The sequence below is a fragment of the Acomys minous genome (genome assembly GCF_964271855.1).
Source record: "Acomys minous genome assembly, chromosome: 9".
In the NCBI taxonomy this organism is placed as follows: domain Eukaryota; kingdom Metazoa; phylum Chordata; class Mammalia; order Rodentia; family Muridae; genus Acomys; species Acomys minous.
The window spans coordinates 69,648,803-69,666,493 of record NC_140490.1 but is presented as its reverse complement, the minus strand read 5'-3'; the positions used below and the strand labels follow the sequence as shown (position 1 = coordinate 69,666,493).

At 38.7% G+C, this 17,691-nt stretch overlaps 1 pseudogene across 1 annotated transcript; it reads right to left on the bottom strand.

The window, feature by feature from the left end:
* Nucleotides 1-15,959: 15,959 nt before the first annotated feature.
* Nucleotides 15,960-16,837, bottom strand: LOC311605877 (putative vomeronasal receptor-like protein 4; annotated as a pseudogene). The gene has a single exon. The product of its transcript is annotated as a putative vomeronasal receptor-like protein 4 (transcript).
* Between the last annotated feature and the right edge of the window lie 854 nt (nucleotides 16,838-17,691).

The window sequence follows — 17,691 nt, the reverse complement described above, 5'->3', positions numbered from 1 at the left end:
ATGCTCAAACTCTACAATTAAAAAAGAGTCTATATAAGGTTTACTTAAAACATTTGCCTTTTCTGTTGCTCATAATACCAAGCTTGTCTCTTTGAATGTGAGGCCTTCTCACTGGAGACAGGTAGTTTGCTTAGCCTGAGAGCCCAGAAGAGGACATTGAGATCTATACAATCTTGCTTTGATTTCAACATGATAAGAGTAGTATATAGACCTAATTTATGGGACACAATGAAAACAGTGGAAATGAAAATGGAAAATTCATAGTATTAAGTGCTTTCATAGAGAAATTAAAGAGAATTCATATTAGCAATTTAAAAGTACACCAGAAAGCTCTAGAACAAAAAGCAAACACACCCAAGAGGATTAGACAGCCAGAAATAATAAATCTCAGGGCTGCAATCAATAAATTATAAACAAAGAGAACAATTCAAAGAATCAACAATTCCAAGATCTGATTCTTTGAGAAAATCAACAAGATAGACAAACCCTTAACAAAACTAAGTAAATATCAGAGAACCAGAATCCAATTTAACAAAATCAGAAATGAAAAGAGGGCCATCACAACAAACTCTAAAGAAACCCAAAGAATTTGGGTCTCACTTTAAAAGTCTATACTCCACAAAATTGGAAAATCTAAATGAAATGCATTCTTTTCTTGATAGATACTTCTTATGAAAGCTAAATCAAGTTCTGGTAAAAATAATTTAGGTAATTTAGACCTAAAGCAGCTAAGAAAATAGAACCAGACATTAAAAGTTTCACAAGCAAAAAAAAAAAAAAGCCCAGGCCCAAATGGTTTTAGCATAGAATTCTACCAGACTTTCAAAGAAGTGCTAATGTTAATACTCCTCAAATTATTCCACAAAATAGAAACAGAAGGAATATTGCCAAAGCCATTCTATGAAGCCATAGTCACCCTGATATGTAAACCACATCATGACCCAACAAAGAAAGATAGTTTCAGACCAAATTTCTTATGAACATGTATACAAAAATATTCAACAAAACTCACAAACCAAATCCAAAAACACACCAAAAACATCAACCATGATCAAGTAGGCTTCATCCCAGGAATGCAGAGATGGTTCAACATATGAAAATCCATCAATGTAATCCACTATATAAAAAAACTGAAAGAAAAAAAAATCCCACACAATCATCTCATTACATGATGAAACAGCCTTCAACAAAAAACAACACCTTTTCATGTTAAAAGTCTTGGAGAGCTAGGTGTCCAGCATACCTTTAATCCCAGCATTCAGGAGGCAGAGGTTGTTGGATATCTACCAGTTTGACACTAGTCTCGTATACAAAATGAATCTATGACAACTAGGGCTACACATAGAAACCCTGTCTCAAAAACCAAAACAAACAAACAAAACCAAAAAACCAACCAAACAAAAAGTCTTGAAAAGACCAGGGATACAGGTACATACACAATAAAGGCAATATACAGCAAGCCTATATCCAACACCAAATGAAATGGAGAGAAATTTAAGGAAATTTCACTAAAATCAAGCACGAGAAAAGGTTGTCCTGTCTCTACTTATCTACTCACTATAGTACTTGAACTTCTAGCTAGAACAATAAGATAACGATTGGAAATCAAGGTGATACAAATTGGAAAAGAAATCAAAGTATCACTATTCACAGATGATATAATAGTATACATAAGTGACCTCAAAATTCTACCAGAGAACTCCTACAGCTGATAAACACTTTCATCAAAGTGGATGGATAAAAGTTTACTAAAAAAATCAGTAGCCCTTCTGTATACAAATGATAAATGGGCAGAGAAAGAAATTAGGGAAACATCATCTTTCAGAATAGCCACAAGTAATATAAAGTATCTTGGGGTAATTCTAACCATGTAAGTGAAAGACCTGTAGGACAAAACTCCAAGTTTCTGAAGAAAGAAATTGAAGACATCAGGGGATGAAAAGACCTCTCATGCTTATAGATTGAGAGGGTTAATACAGGAAAAATGGCCACCTTACCAAAAGCATTCTACAGATTCAATGCAATTCTTATCATAATTCCAACACATCTCTTTACAGATCTTGAAAGAACAATTCTCAACTTCTTACGCAAAAATAAAAACCCAGGATAGCTAAAACAATCCTGTATATTAAAATAACTTATGGAGGAATCTCTATCCCTAATTTCAATCTGTACTACAGAACAATAGTAATAAAAACTGCATGGTATTGGCATAAAAACAGACAGGTTGATCAGCGAAATAAAATTAAAGACCCTTAAATAAACTCACACATCTACAGACACTTAATTTTTGGCAAAAAAGTCAAAACCATACAATGAAAAAGAAAGCATTGTCAATAAATGGTGCTTGTCCAACTGGATGTCTGCATGTAGAAGAGTGAAAATAAGTCCATATTTATCACACAAAACTCAAGTCCAAGTGGATCAAAGACCTCAACAGAGCTCAACAGGGGTACAGAGCTAAGTAGAGAATTTTCAACAGAGGAATCTTGAGTGGCCTAGAAGCACTTACAGAAATGTTCAATGTCCTTAGTCACCAGGGTAAATGCAAATCAAAATTGATTCTGATTTTTTATTTTATACCCATCAGAATGGCTAAGATAAAAAACTCAAGTGACAGTACATGCTATCCAGGATATGGAGAAAGGGAAACTCTCCACTATTGCTGGTGGGAGTACAGATTTGTACAACAATTTTGGAAATCAATCTGGAGGTTTCTCGGAAAATTTGGAATAGTTCTATCTCAAGACCCAGCTATACAAGTTCTGGGCATATACCCAAATGATGTTCCCCCATACCACAAGGACACTTGCTCAGCTATGTTCATTGCAGCTTTTTTTATAATTTCCAGATACTAGAAACAATTTAGATGAAGAATGGATAAAGAAATTGTGGTACATTTACTCAATGAAATACCACTCAGCTATTAAAAACAAAGACATCATGAATTTTTCAGGTAAATGGATGGAACTAGAAAAGATCATCCTGAATGAGGTAACCCAGATTCAGAAAGAGATATATGGAATTCATTCACTTATAAATGGATATTAGCCATAACATACAGGATAACCATGTTATAATCCACAAACCCTGAAAGCTAAGTAACAAGAAGGACCCATGGGAAGATGCTTGAGTCTTACTCAGAAGAGGAAATAAAATAGATATTTGCAATGATGGATGGAGGAAATTGAATGGGTGAGAGGGTAGGGGGAGGATTGGTCATGTGGATCAGGTGTGGGGAGAAAGAAAGGAAATTGGTGTGTGGTGTGGGGCATCTCTGGAAAAGGTGTGGTTCCTGGGAGTCTATTGGGGTGACCATATCTGAGGTTCCTAACAGCAGAAGATAGGGAGTCTGAAGTGGCCACCTGCCTCCCCATAGACAGACGGGACTTCCAGTGGAATTAAGGAGACACCAACCCACCCATAAAAATGTAGACAAAAGTTTGTCCTGCCTACAAGAGTGTAGGGATAAAGATGGAGCAGAGATGGAAGCAATGGCAAAGCAATGACTGGCTGAAATTGAGACCCAACGTATGACAGAGACAACCATGACATTTATACAGAAGCTAATGGAAACAGATGCAGAGATCCACACTTAAACAATAGGTGGACCTTAGGGAGTCTTGTGGAAGAATGGATTAAGGGAGTTGGAGTTATCAAGGACATGAGAAGACCTACAGATGAAACTAACCTGGGCCCACGCAGGCTCACAAAGAATGAATGACCAATAAAAAAAACATGCACAGGCTGGATTCAGGCCCCCTAAATATGTGTAGCAGATATGCAGCTTAGTCTTCATATGGGTCCCCTAAGAATTTGAGTGGGGGCTGTTTCTGACTCTGTTGCCTGCATTTGGATCTTTTCCCCATAGCTAGGATGACTTGTCTGGTCTCAGTGGGAAAGGAAACACTTAGTCCTCCTGAAACTTGATGTGCCAGGGGTAGATTGGTACCCTCTTCTGAGAAGAAGGGGAGGGAGAATGGGTTCTGGAGAATGCTCTATGAGGTGCTGCGAAGAAGGTATATTCTTTTGTGTTTGGGTGCAATGTCCTGTAGATATCTGTTAGGTCCATTTGAGTCATAATGTCTGTTATTTCCATCTATCTAGTTTCTGTCGTGACTTGTCCATTGGTAAGAGAGGTATGTTGAGGTCTCTTCTTTTAAGTGTGTGGTTTGATGTATAATTTAAGCTTTAGTAATGTTTCTTTCATGAGTGTGGGTGTCCTTGCATTTAGGGTATAGCTTTTCATAATTGAGACCTCATCTTGGTGGATTTTTCCTGTGATGAGTCTGAAGGGTCATTTCCCATCTACTTTAATTAATTTTGGTTGAAAGCCTTTTTATTGTGGAATTGAGTCCATTGATGTTTAGAAACATTAATGACCAATGATTATTAATTTCTGTTATTTTGTTGTTATGTATGTACTTTCCTTCTTTTGGTTTTGCTGGTGTAAAATTATTTATATCCTGTGTTTTCTTACATGTAATAACCTCCTTCATTTGAAGTTTTCTTTTCAGTGTCTTCCGTAGGCCTGGATTTGTAGGTTGATATTGTTCAAATTTGATTTTGTCATGGAATATCTTGCTTTCTCTCTCTATGGTTATTGAAAGTTTCACTGAGCATTGTAGTTTGGGCTGATATCTGTGGTCTGTTAGAGCCTGTATGACATCCGCCAAGGCCTTTATTGATTCTAGAGTTTGTGCTGAGAAGTTGAGTGTCATTCTGATTGGTCTACCTTTAAAATTACCTGACTTTTCCTATTGCAGATTTTATTATTTCTATGCTATGTGTGTTTAGAGTTTTGATTTTTTAAAAAAATATTTATTATTTATACAGTATTCTGCCTGCATGTGCACCTGTCTGCCAGAAGAGGGGCCTGGATCTCACTGTGGATTGTTGTGAACCACCATGTGGTTACTGGGAATTGAACTCAATACCTTTGGAAGAACAGACAGTGCTCTTAACCTCTGAGCCAGCTCTCCAGCCCCTAGTGCTTAGATTATTATGTTGTGAGAAGTACATTCATTTTTGATGCATTATTTGTTGTGTTGTGAAAGTTTCTTGTACATTTATAAACATGTCCTTCTTTAGGTTAAATTCTTTTTGGTATAATTTGTTTAAAATATTTTCTGGGCCTTTGATTGGGGGAATCTTCTATCCTGCTTCCTCCATCCTTCTTCTACTGCTGTTATTCTTAAGTATGGTCTTTCATGATGTCTCAAATTTCCTTGACATTTGTGTCAGGAACTTTTTAGATTTAACATTTTCTTTGATTGGTGTATCAATTTCTTCTACGGTATTTTCTGCACCTGGGATTTTCTATTTCATCTGCTGTAATCTGCTTATGATACTTGTGTCTGTAGCTCTTGTTCTTGTTCCTAGGCTTTCCATCACTAGGATTCCCTCAGTTTGGGTTTTCTTTATTACTTCTATTTCCATTTTCAGGTCTTGATCACTTTTATTCATTTCCATCACCTGTTTGTATTTTCCTGGATTTCTCTAGGGGATTTGTTCATTTTCTCTTTAAAGGCTTCTATCATCTTCATAAGATTGAATTTAAGGTCATTTTTCTTTGTGCTTTAGCTATGTTGGAGTATTCGGGGCTTGTTGTAGTAGGCTGTCTGGGCTCTGGTGGAGCCATATTGCCCTGACTCTTGTTGATTGCTTTCTCTCTCTCTCTTTTTTTTTTTTTTTTTTTTTTTTTGGTTTTTCGAGACAGGGTTTCTCTGTGTTAGCCTTGGCCGTCCTGGACTCACTTTGTAGACCAGGCTGGCCTCGAACTCACAGTTGATTGCTTTCTTATGCTGGCCTCTAGTCAACTGTGGTTCTTAGTAATGTGTGGCCTGTGGTCAAGCAGGAGTCTCCTACAGGAGTTGTGGGCCAGCCAGCATATAAAGCACAGGGGAGAGGGTGCTGCTGGCAACTGTTGGGTGGGCTGAACCCATTGATTTCACCCATGCCTTTTAACTAGCAAAGGGACTCAGCCTCTCTGAACTAAGCTTCTGATCTGTCCCAAGCTTCTGATTTGAGGTACATATAGATAATGTTTTTGCTGGCTTCTGCTACCCACCACATGTGATTACAAATCCTAGAGATTGTCCCCTTAGTCACTTTTTTCTACACTTGCTCTAAACATGTCTCCTTGGCTACCTCAGTCTAAGCTTCTCCACCTGGAAACTCTGGAACTCATGACGATAACTTGAATCACCCATAGAAGACTGCTAGTGTAAACACAGTAGCCCTAGTACACCTTGTCATATAAATAACACCCTTCAGCCTATATCATCTAGGAAGCTACTTGAACCAACAGCCATTATTATTTGGAACAATGCTTTTGAAAAATTATTATCCACATACAAGTGAGTGCATGAAATAAAAATGACACTGAGATTCCATCTTACACCCATCAGAATGGCTAAGATCAATAACTCAACTGACACCACATGCTGGCAAGGGTGTGGAGAAAGAGGAACACTCCTTCATTGCTGGTGGGAATGCAAACTAATACAACCACTTTGGAAAGCTATCTGGTGCTTTCTCAGAAAAATGGGAATAGGGCTTCCTCAAGACCCAGCTATTCCACTCCTTGGAATATACCCAGAAGATGCACTACCACACAACAGGGACATATGCTCAACCATGTTCATAGCTGCCTTATTCATAATAGCCAGAACTTGGAAACAACCTACGTGTCCCTCAGTAGAAGAATGGATAAAGAAACTGTGGTACATCTACACGATGGAATACTACTCAGCTGTTAAAAACAAGGAATTTCCAAAATTTGTGGACAAATGGATTGATCTAGAAATTGTCATAATGAGTGAGTTCACACAGAAGCAAAAAGAGCTAAATGGTATATACTCACTTAAATCGAGACACTAGTCCAAGGTGTATGTCCCCATGGAAAACTGTACCTACCAGGAAAGTGGGTAAGAAGGGAGGACATCCTATTGAGACTTTAGGTGTGAGAAGCCTGGGAGAATGAGGAAATAGAAGGATCCAGCGGGTCCTGGAAAACTACAGGCGAGTCTGGGCCCTGGGGTCCTCCGCAAACTATGACAACAGCCAAGGAAAATATAGGCAGTAAACCTCGAACCCCTACCCAGACTAGCCAATGGACAGGACATTCTCCACTGTTGAGTGGAGAAGGAGATCTGACTTTCACACAAACTCTGGTGCCCCATATTTGAACATGTCCCTTGGATGGAGATGCCTGGTGGCACTCAGAGGAAGGGTAATAGGTCACCAAGGAGAGACTTGATACCCTATGAGCATATACAGGGGGAGGAGGTCCCCCTCAGACACAGACATAGGGGAGGGGAGTAGGGAGGAAGTGGGAGGAAGGGAGGAATGGGAGGATACAAGGGATGGGCTAACAACTGAGATGTAATATGAATAAATTAATAAAAACAAAACAAAACAAAAAACAAGTGAGTGCATGCCATGGGTGTCTTTCTGGTTCTGGGTTACTTCACTTAGGGTGATGTTTTCTAGTTCCATCCATTTGCCTGCAAATTGCTGATTAGTATTCCATTACACAAATATATCACAGTTTTCTTTATCTATTCTTTAGTTGAGGGACATCTATGTCATTTCCAGTTTCTGGCTATTACAAATAAAGGTGCTATGAATATAGTTGAGCAAATGTCCTTGTAATATGGTAGAGCATCTTTCAGGTATGTGCCCAAGAGTTGTATAGCTGGGTCTTGAGATAGAAATAGTCCAAATTTTCTGAGAAACCTCAAGCTTGATTTCCACAGTGGTTTTTATAAGCTTTCACGCCCACCAGCAATAGAGGAATGTTCCCCTTGCTCTACATCCTCAACAGCATATGCTGTTACTTGGGTTTTTGATCTTAATCATTCTAATGGATGTAAGATGGAATCTCAGAGACATCTTGATTTACATTCTCCCGATGACTAATGACATTGAGCCTTTCTTAAGTAATTCTCAGCCATTAGAGATTGCTCAATATTTGAGAATTCTAAAATACTAGCCACAAAGTACAGAATAGCCGTGCTACAATTTACAGACCCAAAGAAGCTAAGTGACATGTAGGGCCCAAGGGATGACACTTGACTCTCACTCAGAAGGGGAAATAAAATATGCAATGGAAGTGAATGAAGCAAGGGAGCAGGGTAGGAAAGGAGATGGGTTGGAGAACAGAGGCAAGGATTAGGATTAGGATTGGGATTAGGGAAATCATGTGTGAGCGGATTGGGAGTTGGGTGAGAGAACAAAATTGGAGGTGAGAGGCATCTCTGGGATGTGCCAGATATCTGGGATATGGGAGGTTGCAGGAAGTCTGTGGGGGACACCCAAGCTGAGATGTCTAGCAGCAAAAGAAATAGAGCCTGAAATGGCTACATCGTGTAGCCAGGCAGGACTTCCAGTAGAGGGATAAGGACATCAACCTACCCACAAAACCTTCAACTAAAAATTTGTCCTGTCTTCAAGATGTGCAGTGAGAAAGACGAAGCAAAGATTGAGGAAATGGCCAACCAAAGACTGGCCTTACTTGAGACTCAATCAATCCCTGACACTTATTATTGTTACTCTGTTAAGCTTGTAGACAGGAGTCTGGCATAACTTCTCTGAGAGGATTCACCCAGCAGCCGAACAGATGTAGAGACACACAGCAAAACATTGGACAAAACTCGGGGTAGTCATATGTGTAGGCTCAATTTTCTTAACAATTGTATTTTATTATGAACTTATTAAACAAGCCTACCTCCCTTACAACTCCCCTAGCCTAAATAAGAGGGAAAGGATATTAAAAAACACAATAATGAAACCTTAAGGATATCAGCTCCAAGATATCAGTTCCAAGAAGAAGAAAAAGAAGAAGAAAAAGAAGAAGAAGAAAAAGAAGAAGAAGAAGAAGAAGAATAAGAAGAAGAAGAAGAAGAAGAAGAAGAAGAAGAAGAAGAAGAAGAAGAAGAGACAGAGGTATTGGCGTAGGTATGGGCATTTGAAATCTCCAAGCCCACCCCTAATGTACACACTTTCTCTGACAAGGCCACAGCTCCTAATACTGCTGTCCTATTGTTCATCTCTAATGACTAACCATTCAAACCTGAATGCATGGAACCAGTCTTATTTAACCACCTACATTACTATTACAGAACAAATATCTAAATTCCATAATGACAAATTTTGAGCACTATAGTTGGAAAATGCTATTGTTTAAATCTTTGTTTATCCTGTCCATGGTCACTCACAGCATTGCTGAATAGAATCTACTTTTTAGCTTGTCCCTTACTTTCTTATTTCATCTTTCATATTCCCATCTTTCAATTCCAAATTCCAGGCCCTAAATCAATGCATCTTTTCTATGTTGAATGCACAGACACCTGAGGAATCTGTTGCTTCATTTTTCAATATATCAAACATTAGAGGTGTTTCAATTTTTATTGTATTTCTGGTATTATACCTTTAAATTTTACTTATATTCATTCATGTGTATATGTTGTCACAAACATATTTGAGAGAGAGAGAGAGAGAGAGAGAGAGAGAGAGAGAGAGAGAGAGAGAGAGAGTGTATGCGTGTGCTGCAGTTGAAAGACAATTCTCAGGAATTGATTCTGTCTTTCTACTCTATGGTTCCAGGGTGGAAGTTAGACTGTCAGGCTAGGCTGTTTTCCTTGCTGAGCCATCTCATTTGATTCAGTTTTCCTTCTGTCTTTCCATTTGGAAAGCAAAATGGCTTCTAGGCTTCCCTTTTGCTTCCAATACACGTGTCTTTGTTCCACAGCCTTAAAATTTCCTTTGTGGTATTTGAACCCCAAACCAATTCTGTGATTTAATATTAAATGACATTTTAGGCTTTAATATTACATTAAGCTGCATAGTTTTACTATCTATGGTTCAATAATTAAAGCTGAACCACTCAAAGATGACCAAAGCATCTCTTGTTGAAACAAAGTAAAAGAATTTACTGGGTGTAGGCAGGAGAGTGCCCTGGAGGAGCTGTGGCGTGGTACTTGAGTGAGTTTTTATTCCTGGCCCCTGAAGAAAGTCTGGATTTTGTCTCTCTGTGTGGAAGAGTTCCAAGGCAGATTGCAGGAAAGAGAATAACCTGTTGCTGTGCACGGTCATGGGGCTCTGGGAAATCTATGTGAACATGAATCTGTAGTAACAGTTTCTTTCAGCAAAGGAAGTTTTAATGGACTGAAATGAAATCACTCAAATCCTGGTTGTCATGGATACTGCATCATTTCAGGAATTCTGCAGTCAGTTTTTACAGTTGCTTTGGTTTACCCAGATCTTCTTCTGCGACCTTGTTAATAACGTGGTCACTGTGATCTTTGTGAGATTAAGTTGATTTTCAGATTCAAGATGGTGCAGGAGCTTACTGTTTCACATCCCAAAACTCTAACACCACATCTCATACATGTGCGAGCACACACACACACACACACACACACACACACACACACACACACACACACACACATTTTAAGATAAGCATAGAAATTATAGACAGATATCAAATGAAACTTTAATGTGTACCTTGAGGTACTAATATTTATCAATCTCAGTGTCAGGTAAAAGATACAGAATTTTTTGGACTAACATGATTAGGTCTCCATGAAATCGCCAGACTTACCAAAGTCATCTGCATGCCTCTAGTCATAGTAGTAGTAAAGCCAGTTTTAAAAAACAGGCTTGGATACACCACACAGACATAATGCAGGCCTACTACCAATAGAACATAAATGAACACAAATATAAAACATTTAAAAAAAATCTCCTCAAGAGTGGTAAAGTGGAGAATGAGGTTTCTGTATCATTGTAATTTGCTAACATTACAGAATTAATTAATAAGTAACTCTCAGCTCAAGGCTTGGATCACCAGGAAGATTGCTTGAGAATAAATAGGTGCTTAAGGTTCTCTGTGGGTTTTGTCTTATCCACAATATTACAGAAATAAGAGTTCTGTCTCACTTACTGAACAGATAAACTGGAGAGACATTTTCTCAGTATCTCTTACTCAACGTGCCAACACTCAGCCAGAAGTTCATTGCTGTGAATCAGCGCAAGGATCTGAGCAGCACATTTTGCATAGTAGCATTTTCTGGTGTGCAGGAAGCAGTGGTGGACACATGTGATGTTGCAGACTAGGTCCTTGAAACTCCCCCTGTTTACTGTGGATTCAGAGATATGGTGTGTATTTCTGACCGGTGAATTGGTAACTGGTATTCAAATGTAAAGTTTTAAGGGAGATATGTTTTAGTTTTTCCCTAGCAAAGTTGACTTGTTCAAGTGTGTGTGTGTGTGTGTGTGTGTGTGTGTGTGTGTCTGTGTGTGTGTGTGTGTGCATGCCCACATGAGCACACATGTGGGCATGTGTGCCCGTCTTTCTGTCTATGTGTCTATATTTTCATTTGGCTTCAAAGCTTTATAAGTCCAATTTCTACATCTTAATATTTTAAAATATTAATACTGACCATTCTGTGAGTTTATTTCATAAAAGTGTTTACTGTTTATTTTTTACACATTGTCCTCAATTTCAAGTCAAATTGCTTAACCTTCCCAGATAGGGCCCTACACTTAAACTATAGCTGAATCATCAAAAGATATGCTGAAAAGTTCATGTAACAACCAGGCTGCTACATTTGTGATTATATGGAGGACGTAGCCAAAATCAGGGTTCACATTGGAAGTAGTTTCTGAGGGTTGTAGGGTGCACACCACACATTGAAGGCTATATTCTCTTGGTATTTACATTCCACCTATTAGTAGTAAAATCATGTGTATTTGTCTACATGTAGCTGACTTATTTCATTTAGCATAATGTCTTACAGGTCCACATTAGTGACATGCAGTGTGTCCAGCATAAAGAAATGGCAAAAAAGTTTGAAGTGATGTTTATACTAATCCAATTGTCAAATCTCTTGTGTGTTTCCTGAAGGGCATAACTAATGTCCCCTTTTCAGGTTTTCTTCACTATCCTTTACATATTTAGATTCATTACTATTTCCATCATGTATTAAAATTTCAATTCATGTTCTAATCAAGATTTTGTCTTATTTTATTCAATCTTCCCTGACTTTTAGGGTGAAATTTGCAATAACAACTCTATGTGCTACTCCAAGTCTACACCATCCTTATTGATACGGTGTCAAAGGCTACACATCTCCTGTCTACTCTTTTTGTACTTTTAAAAGTTAAATTTAAAGTTCATATTGGACACCCCTGTGTGTGTTCATATGTGTGTCTCTGTATATCAAGGTCAAAAGACAGCATGTGCGAGTCACTTTTTTTTTCCAGAGGCAGATCAAGCTCTCTGGGTGTCAGCAGGTTCTTTCACTCACAGAGTCTAGTCTCCAGTGCTCTGTTCGCAATGTTGAACAGCCTTTTCTTTTTTTTATACTTTTATTTTATTACACATGTGTAAAACAAACTATGTACAGCAGGGAGAACCATGTGACAATCATGAGAATACTGAGTTCTATATATGTTACATTCATAGTGACTTGGCCATCTGCATTCATCTCCTTTGAAGTAAGTGTTTTTCCTGTCTTGTTGGGTCTAGATTTTTGAATGAGATTCAATATCTGTCCTGTCTCAACTCTAATAGCTTAACTTCTTTATCTTGATCTAAAACGATCTTATCCCCTAACCAGCTAAACTTGGTTATAGAACTATATTATCTTGTCTTCAATGCCCCTCAGAGACTCGAGAAGGAATAAAACTTAAATTCCTGAGTGAACCAGCAATGTGGGTTAGCAGTTTCCAAAATGTACAAATTAACTTAAGACAGTTTACCTCCTGAGCAGTCACCCAATACACTGTATAATGTTGGAGCCTCATCTTCAGCTTTCTGGCCTAATATCTCTGCCAGACTTGATCGCAGGGCAGGAACTATTGAGGACTTGCTTACCCTGACTTGGCAGAGTGCGGCTGTCGACTCTGCCTGCATCTAAGTTGCCCATTTTTAGGCAGATTCTGTTAGTGGTGGAACGAGGACATTTTTGCCCACTGGTTATTTTGCCACCTTTGAAGCTATGTCCATAAGGAGGCTCTGCTTTTAATCCACAGAGATAAGAGGGTGTTTCTTAGATATAGTAATTGGCTTAATCATCCCACAATTTGCATGGATAAGAAAACACTTTCCCTGTTAATATACATAGATTTTATTTGGAAATTATAATTAAATAAAGTTCTGGGGGAAGGGATATTTCTTGTGAAGAATAAATGAAACTTTGTGCTTGAGAATTGCTACGCCTGCAAGCCATGTTCCAAAGAGATATAAAGAACTGTGGAAATGTAAAATAGGCTGTACAGAACTGGATTTTCTCTGGACATTTCTCGGTAATTTTCCTTTTTCTCCTATCCATTGTTTTCTTATAAATTGTGGATAGCTTTTACAAGCCTAAGTTAATAGATGTGATAATGTGACAGCAAACCAGATAGAAATTCTGAAAGTTTCCTCCTAGTTTCTGAAAGTTTACCTTCTACACTGAGCTAAAGTGGGCACGAAAGTGAGCTGGGATTGTTCACAGTAAGGGGCTGACTCTGGCTGCCTATGGGGTAATAGACTTACTTCTGCAGTGCTGAGAAAGAAAGTGATAATCGTGATAGATCACTACTTCTTCAGGGCCTGCTTCGTGTTTACTTATATATACTATAAGCTACTGAGGCCCCCCTTTTTTTGTATCTTACATGGAACCTAACACAAATGGCAGGACATTTGGGGCCCTCTAAATACTTGGTCTTGATTGATTTATATTCTTCGAGTGACTGTTCTTTAGAGGTGTAGACTATTAGGCATGAGGCTAAGATTTAATGAGGTTCTGACAGTTCATACATCATCATTCCAGTGCTATATGCATTACAGATATTTTTATACTCCTTATTGAGTGAACAGCCTTTTCATCATTCAGATTAAACAGATTAATTACATCTTTCTTCACTCCCTCTCCATGTTCTGATGCCACTTCATTTTGAGTCAAATTACACAAACTGACCTAGAAGGTGCTTGATTTGTCTGGTTCTTTATGTCAGATACTTTAAAAAAGGCTTTAACATGAGAGCTGTAGGAGTAACATGAGCAATGACGTCACCAACAAACAAGGCACATCTACATGAGAAAGACAAGGAGCTGGAGGATGGTGAAGAGACCTGCTTCTCTTGCAGAGGACACTGGCTCCTTACCCAACACCCACATCCTAGGACGCATGACAGACAGCAGCTATAGATTCCTGGGATGCATTACACTCTTCTGGCTTGTGTGGGTACCTGGAAAAATGTGGCATAAACTCATACAGACACACACACATAAGTAAAATAAATATATATTGTAAAAATAGATTAAGAAGCTGTAACACAATACAATACACATAAGTTACTTAAAAGTTTTGTGTGTACTGTGCAGCTAATCAAAGTATAAATGCTTATTCATCATTGTTAAGTAGAGCCATGATGCACCCAAATGTTTATAGGGGTTCTGGTTGGATATGACATAATTTTTTAAAAATAAAGTATCAAAATAACTGTAATGATCTCAACAATTTCAGGTTCATTGATTCTATCAGTAAGTATTTTTCAGATTGTGTCCACCAGATTCTTAGAACCACGACAGTATCTCTTTGTATGAGGCCAATTTAAGAAATTAAGTACTGAATCCGACATTTAGATACATATAGAATGCAATCCTTCCTCAGATCTTTGGTGATAAAGAGCTGGATGGTACTGTGGAGAGCACATGGGAGTTAACAAAAGGCAGCTATTCCTTGATGGGGAGGCCTGGTGGCACTCAGAGGAAGGATAACAGGTCACCAAGAAGAGACTTGATACCCTATGAGCATATACAGGGGGAGGAGGTCCCCCTCAGTCACAGACATAGGGGAGGGGAGTAGGGGGAAGTGGGAGGGAGGGAGGAATGGGAGGTTACAAGGGATGGGCTAAAAATGGAGATGTAATATGAATAAACTAATTAAAAAACAGAAACAAAACAAAACAAAACAACAACAAAATACAAAAGGCAGCTGCATACAAACCTCCATCTGCTTCAATCATACTCAGTGATCCATTTTGAAAAGAGAAAAAAACACATTTAAAAATCAACATAGAACTATAGACAGATATAAAATGAAACTCCACTGTGTTTTCTTTATCTATTGTATCCCATATCTCCAGTGTTTAGTCCTACAGAGAGACTTCAAGAGTATAAGTTGTACGGGATGTTTCAGTGGATTTAAGATCTGTGGCTCATAGGTACTGGGCTTCTATTGATTAAATTCACAGTAAATATCATTTGCTCATAATTGTATATAATATTTTCTATGGATGGATACTTATAGACACTTTGAAGTTGTCCAAAATATATGTGTGGCACTAACACTTAGAAAGTACAAGGTCAGGTAGAAGATATTGACTTTATTGTACAAACATGATTAAATCACCTTGAATTTTGATAAGATTTACAAAAATTCATCTGCATGCTTCCAGTCATGGTAGTAGCAAATCCAGTTATACAGATCTCATTTAGAGCCATTTTCTCAGTGCTGGAGAGATGGCTCAGTACTTAACAGCATCATCAAGTCTTCCAGAGAAGCCAGGCTCAATTTCTGGCAACATTAGTTGAGAACACTCTATGTAGGTCCAGTCAGTAACTGGATGCTTGATGGTCTCTTCTAACCTGTACACATACCAGGCATGCACATGCTACACAGTCATACATGCAGGCAAACTATTCATACACAATCAATTACTACAAATACAGAAAAGTTAAAGCATCTGTTCAAAAGAGAAGTAAAATGGGGAATGAGGTTCTTATATGACTGTAACTTGCTAAGGCCTTCCTTTTAAAGCTGTGAGTCACCAGGAAGGATGTCTGAGAATAAACACATGGTTTGCCCACAATATTGTAGAACTAAGAGTTCTTTCACACTTACTGAAGAAATATATGTGGGGCACATTTTCTCTGTTTCAACCACTGAGCATACCAAGACTTATTCAGAAGCCCATCCCTGTGAATCAGCACAAGGGGGCTGAACATTGCATAACCAAGTGTCAGAAGGCCTTGTGTATTTAACAACAAGGTATTGTCCCTTGGAGAGAGACTTAGAAGTAGAGAAAAGGCACAATCTGTCCAGTAGAAGAAAACAAAACAAAGCATCAGAAGGAGGACACTTTGAGCAGCTCTCAGCTCAGGGGGAGTTCTGTAGAGAAGCTTGGAGCTCTGAAGGTGGAGGACATGCTGGTGGTGCCTGTGGAGAAGAAACACCATGTAGCCACTGGCCGCTCCCATGGTGCCCTGGAACACTGCATCTCTCAGGACCATGAGAGGGAGAACAACCCATCTTATTGTCTGACTTTCTAGCATAAAATAACAATAATTCTCATCAATCATATGTTGTGATACATTCAGACCTATACTTGTGGTGGAATGGATAAGGTTCACACCTATTAAAGCATTGAGTATCCAAAAGGCTGAGAAGATTGGAAGGATGTGCCATGCAGACATTGGCCTGAACCTCCTCCACCCAGATGCTCTGGGACTGATGATGATGGCCTGGACCACAGTGAGGAGACTGCTGGTGCAGATGGAGAGGCCACGGGCCACCCTCTCCATGTAAACAATGATCTTACAGCCTATGTCATCCAGGAAGTTTCTTAAGCCAAGAGCTGCTATTGTGCTTGTCAATCCTCTTGCAAGAAGGATTATGATGTTTGTAAAAGCCAAGTGGATGAGAATCAGGTGTATGGGTTTCTTCTCAGGGCCTCCCCACCAGCTGAACATGTAATTCACAGAAACAGAAATGTTCCCCAGAATGCCAAGCACAGTCATGGAGAGGAAAGCTATTTTCTTAATAAACTTCAAAATCATTTTTACTTCCTAGGTTTAAAATTTATATCCAGGATACAAAGCCCTTTTTTCCCAAGAAGCATCAGTAATGCTAGACATGGATCAGAACAGCACATAATAACATTTTCTGGTGTGCAAGAGGCAGTGATGCATACATGCGGTGTTTCAGAGTAGGTCCCTGAAACTCCCCCTTTCCTGTGGACTCTCAGACAGGCTGTGTGCTCTGACAGGTGAGTTGGCAACTGGTATTCAAATCTAAAATTTTAAAAGAGATACGTTTTAGCTTTACACTAGCAAAATTGACTTGTTCAAGTGTGAGTACATGCACATGTACGTGTGTCTATGTGTGTTTGTCTACGTCTGGCTTTCTGTCTGTGTGGCTGTGTGTTTGGATTATCCTTGTTAACTCTCAGCATAGCTGAATTGAACTTCATGTTTCTCCAAGCAAAGTTTCTTCTTACATTTTTTTTTTTTTACTTTAGCTCATCATATTTGCCAACCAGTTACCAAAGTCTGAGGCTCTTTTCTTACTTGCATCCTGACTAGTATAACAGTTCATATCTTTTCATTTGGTTTCAAAGCTTTATGAGTCCAATTTCTACATCTTAATATTTTAAAGTATTTATACTGATTTTGTGATTTCACTCCATAAAGTGTTTTACTAGTTATTTTTTAAACGTTGTCCTCAATGTCAAGTCAAATTGTTTAACCTTTCCAGAAAGGCCCCTACAAGTAAAATACAGCTGAATCATCAAGAGATATGTTGAAAAAATTATGTAACCACCGGGTTACAGCCTACAAGGGTGTCTAGAGGAACCCAGCGATGCTGCCTAGCAGAGAGGGTCACGAGAGCTGTGACCCCAGTAAGTGACCTC